Below are 5,594 nucleotides of genomic sequence, written 5' to 3' on the forward strand. Positions count from 1 at the left end.
CTCTCAGACGTGACTTTCCGGACAAAATGTGGTCGGCGAGGTAAGCCAAAAGTGGTGCATGCCAACAGGCTTTGCCGTTATCACGGTCCAGGACAATTCAGTTGGGACGAAGTGGAAAACAGAACAAATGACACTGCTGAAGATGTGCCACATGAAGAAGCCACCGTCGAAGAAGAAATTTTACTCAGTTTTGAGAAGGGATAGACATGAAATGATTTAGGTGCTTCTTCACATTATATAATAGTAGTCTATTAGTAGAGGAACCAAACTGTCATTTTTTCTGTTTTTACTGGTTCTTATTCACTTTTGTCAGAAGTACAGCTCTGAAAAGCTTCAGATCTGTAGGAGTGCCAATATTAGTGAACAAACTGCAGACATTGTAAAGGAGAGTGAAAATGAAGTATGGAAAGTAAACTTCAGTGAATTACTTGACGAGAAAAATGCCTTGTCGAGAAATATCTTGTATCATAGTTCATTCATAACAAAAGAATGTCAAAAATGGACAAGGAAAAGAATGAGAACATCGACAGATCTCACAGACGATGAATCCATAAGTGATAAGGGTGTGAACTTCATTGGAGCAGAGATGCAATCCAACAGCCAACTTCAGGAAATGATGTTATGGAGAGTTCATCTCAATAAGTGATGCACTGAATGACTATGAACGTATAATGCAACAGTATAACCTTTCACATGTGATAATGCAACCACCTTTGAAAGACAAAATTCAATAACACATACCAGAGGTTAATTTCACTTGTCCTACTGTGTAAATCACAGCAACATCATTTATTAATATAATGCACATGACTGAAAACAAATATTACTATGTCAACAAAACACAGAAATTAGATTTATACGCAAAGAAATATATGTAATGATATACTTACATTTAAAGGCTGGTTCCTCATTTTTTTCTTCCATGTAGTAGAACTGCATCAGTCTGATTATTTGTGGTGAAAGGGACAGGATATTTATATATTTGAAAAGTTACCCAGATTTAATTGTACTTTAGACTGTTTGTTGTAGACAGATATTAAAAATTAGGATATGTCTGAACTTGTAACTGAGATTATGCATACTAATCAGAAACAGCTAACTCTGTCACCATTTGAATACAAAATTTGTTGTATTGTATAATGAAATCTCATGTATTTCATACTTCTAAACATTAGTGTATAATGAAATCCCATACATTTCACATGTTTATATAAGTATCGTATATTATAATTGAATAGATCTTTCATTTTGAACATTATTCTAAGCAGACTGATACAGTCTGACCTTTGCTGTATATCGTGTACAGTATGCAATAATCGTATACTAACTGAACAGCTTATTTGGATTGTGACCATGATGGATATATATAAAATAGGAAATAAAATAGATATATTTTCATTTCTTTTATCCTAAGAAGCTTGAAAGATACAAAAATAGAATTTCTGGTTTATCTGTCCATTTTGTAGAAATGAATGCAATACTTGTTTTTCTCAAGTAGTGGTCATGTGATACTTTATAAGTCTTTACTTACATATATTGAAGATAGTATATCAGGGTAAAATATGTCATTTTAAGCTGTAGGGGACAGTCAATTTAGTTACGGATTTCAAGTGTATGATATGTGTTGTACAGTTTGGAAAATAACCTTGTTTCATTTATGGTGACTAATATATACAAATATATACCACAGGTGTTACAAATTATGTTTTAAAACATTACGAGATATTTCAAATAATAATTATACATTAGTGTATAATGAAATCTCACATGTTTATGTAAGTATAATAAATTAGAAATGAATAGAAATTTCATTTTGAAAAATTATTCTTAGCTGACTGAAACTGAACTTCTGATCATTTGTTAGGCTCAGTGTGTAATAATTATACTCTTAACTGAAATATCCTGTCAAATATTGAGAATATACATTTATTGTTTTGTATCACTATGTAAGGTGAAAAAACTATGTTTACTGAATTTTACATTTAAGTGACATACAAAAACTTTAGTTAAAGTATGGTGAACATTAAATTTATGTAGAGTATATTTTCAATATTAAGTATAATGTAAATATCTAGATAATGACAACGTATTACCATTGATAATCACGGAACTTAGTCTAATAAATACAAAAATTGTATTTAACTGAAATGCATCAATACACATTTAGAGTTTTGTAAAGTGAACATTAAATTTATGCAGAGTTTATTTTCAATATTAAATATAATGTAGTAGACAGCACCAGTGTACCATAATTGATTTTATTTCAATAAAAGTTTCCATATTTTCAAACGAAAGTGTTATCAGTTTTAGCTAACGCTAAAGGTAAAAAAAATATTCCTAAAACCAAACCAGACAGTGGCCTTGAATATCAAACACATGTCAGACTGTGACCAAACTGAATTTAAATTCTATTAGCTCCTCTATTCTTAGTTAAAGATTGATTGAAGCGTGAATGATAATGACAGCAGCATTTCCATGATGGTTTTGTGTACTGTAGATGAAAGTTCTACATGTGATTAAATCTAGTCATTGATCATGCATTGAGACAATGAGCTCATCATCCTCCATTTATAAAATTTCTGTCTGTATGTGTGTGACCATGCGACGACCTTTGTAATTCCTAACAAAATGACGTTAGTCTCCAGATTGTATGCGTGTGATTTCCTAATAGTGTCATAACATAAGATAGTCTCAAAGTTTTATGCAATTTTAATCTTCAAGTGAATATTGTTATTTTAAATAACAGCAAAGTAAAACAGTAATTCATTCATTTATTATATTTAGTTGTAGCAAGATACAGGACGATAAAAGTAAATTATTGGTTATAATAACTGTCTCATTCAAATAATATGTATGTTTTACTTGTGTAGGCCAAATAGTAAGTGTCCTACAGAACATTGTTTGAAAAACTATGAACAGTTTACAAATGTATTACACACTTTCACGAGATTTGTGTATGCAAAGAAGTTTGGAGGTGTGTTTGCCAGTAATTAATTCCTAATAGCATTAGACAGTCTCAAAGTTTTATGCAATTTTAATCTTTAAGGGAATGTTCTATAAAAAATGGATGGATAAACAATAAATCATTCATTTATTATTTTTAGTTGTGGCAAAATGAATTAGTACAGATGTTAAAATATGCAAAATAATGGTTTTAACATAATTAAATCTAGACATTGATGACATAATCACATGTGGAAGTACAATAACACTGTCATAGCATATTTACTAAAATCCTATGGACAGTCGTTAAAATAATGGTTTTAACATAACTAAATTTAGACATTAAAATATGCAAAATAATGGATTTAACATAATTAAATCTAGACATTGATGACATAATCGCATGTGGAAGTACAGTAACACTATCATAGCATATTTATTAAAATCCTATGGACAGTCGTTAAAATAATGGTTTTAACATAATTAAATCTAGACATTGATGACGTAATCATATGTGGAACTATAGTGTCTGCCTTTGTAAAAACTCATGTAAAATAAAACTATAAAAGTATCATGTGTAAAATGAAATATTTTGTATTGTATAAGCACCAAAAATCTTTGAAATAATCACTTGATTTATAATTAAAGAGTCAAACAGTAAGTTTTAATTATTTTATGATATAGTCTTTTTAGGACAGGAAATGTAATTAACTAGTGAGTTGGTGTTTCACATCAACTGTATTAATTTTAGTCATGTTAAGACATGTTGATTAAATTTGTGCTGGTTCCATGGAACAATTGTCTGGAGTTCTAAAGTGGAACATTTACAGTCCAAACAAATGCCATAGCATCCACAGCTATCAGTGTTGATCAGGCTCAGCAGCATATTAATAAGGCTCATAATGGTGATGGAGGCCCTACTTAAATATTGTCTCAGTACTCCAAAGTTAACACAATTGTCTACCAAGACAGAACATATCCTTGGCATGGAACACTCATCTAGAAATCAGCACCATGTTCTATCTGGTGGGAAACTTGCATGAATAGAAACAGCAAGTACAAAACCAGAATCACGTCCTGTCCAAATCCAATCCATTTAAAGTTGAAGAGGTGAACAATGGTACAGAGATTATGTTTGTACATCTGACAAAGAAAGTAATCATACCAAAAGATGTGCAAGAGAATATACTTAACACTGTAAATCAAGGTGAATCTGCTTACAAGAATTTTGCAGAACAGAAACTGTGGTAAGCAAAATCCGTGGGACAAAATGACAAATTTGAAAGCCAAACTTGAAGGCAACAAAGTCATGAAAACCAAAGTATGAGCAGAGGAATTTGTGATCAAGATATCATACTCATTAATGGTGCATTTACTTGCAATAATTTTATCACCCATAGACTTCAATGTGAGAGAATGATCAGAGAATCAAAATTCTTTCCCATTAATGCCAGTAGACAGATTACTACATCCGTGTAATGAAAAAAAAACACAACTTATTCATCTACTGAAAGAACAGATAGAAACAAATAGTGCTGTTTCCACTGATCAACTGATTGTGGTAACTGATGATGCATCAATACTCAAGGACAATATAAAAAATTGCAGTGACCTGGCTCATCATTTTGTCAACAGTCAACAAATTCATATGCAGTGTTTGATAACATTATTATTAAACTCTTCTTGATAGTTAATATATGTTTTTTTATCTATTTTTTTATAACCGAGAGCTGTTTGTTTAAAGTAAATACTTTATCTAGCAATCTCCGATATTTCTTTATTTTCTATGAACATCAACATTGTTGGTCAATATGTTCATGAGTACATGAGAAGTTTTGAAAAATAATTTTGTATTCAACTAACTAGCGTGTGACATAGATCTATGGCCAAAAATATTTGTGTTTATTAAAATCTTTTACTTGTGATTTTTGGAAATGCCAGAGAGCAATGTTTATTTTCATAAATTCAAATAAATAAGAAACCAACAGAATGATATTAATCCTTTTTCAGCTTGTTAATGTTTTTTCCTACTCTACATGCATATTTTTATCTACAAAAGTTTAGGATTATCAAAGTAACTTAATGCTACGTTATTGTATCTGAAGACATGGTTTCCTCTGGCTTTTCATATCCCTTTGTCTCAAAGTTTTAAGTCAATTTTATGTTAACTCCATTTCAACAATTTAAACTTAAAAGATTTTCTAACGAATTTTTGTAATTTTCTAACACTTCTTTAGTAGGATTCACACAAAAAAATTTTCATTTCTGCAAAGTTCTGAGGCATATTGCCTATACACATCGTACTTGTCAAATGTTTTAGAATGTTTTGCCTATCCCATATAACAAATTTATTTTACCTAAAAGTCTGTCATCCCTGGAAAATATATTACCTATTTCCTGATTTTCAAGCACTTCCATTGTTTGTTTTTTTTTTGACAAGGTTTTTTATAGGCCTTGGTTGCCATCATTTTATGATATATTTTATATTATAATAAATAAGTGGTTTAGTAATTTACCAATGAAACACAGCTTTGAAAACAGCTATAAAGACAATTTAAGTATGATTGGATAGAGCAAGACTTAGGTTATTCAGATCACAGTAAATAGTGTTTTAGTGGGCATTAGTTTATTGGTTTTGAAGGGAAAATTTA

Source organism: Limulus polyphemus, unplaced genomic scaffold, assembly GCF_000517525.1.
Source record: "Limulus polyphemus unplaced genomic scaffold, Limulus_polyphemus-2.1.2 Scaffold678, whole genome shotgun sequence".
Lineage (NCBI taxonomy): Eukaryota > Metazoa > Arthropoda > Merostomata > Xiphosura > Limulidae > Limulus > Limulus polyphemus.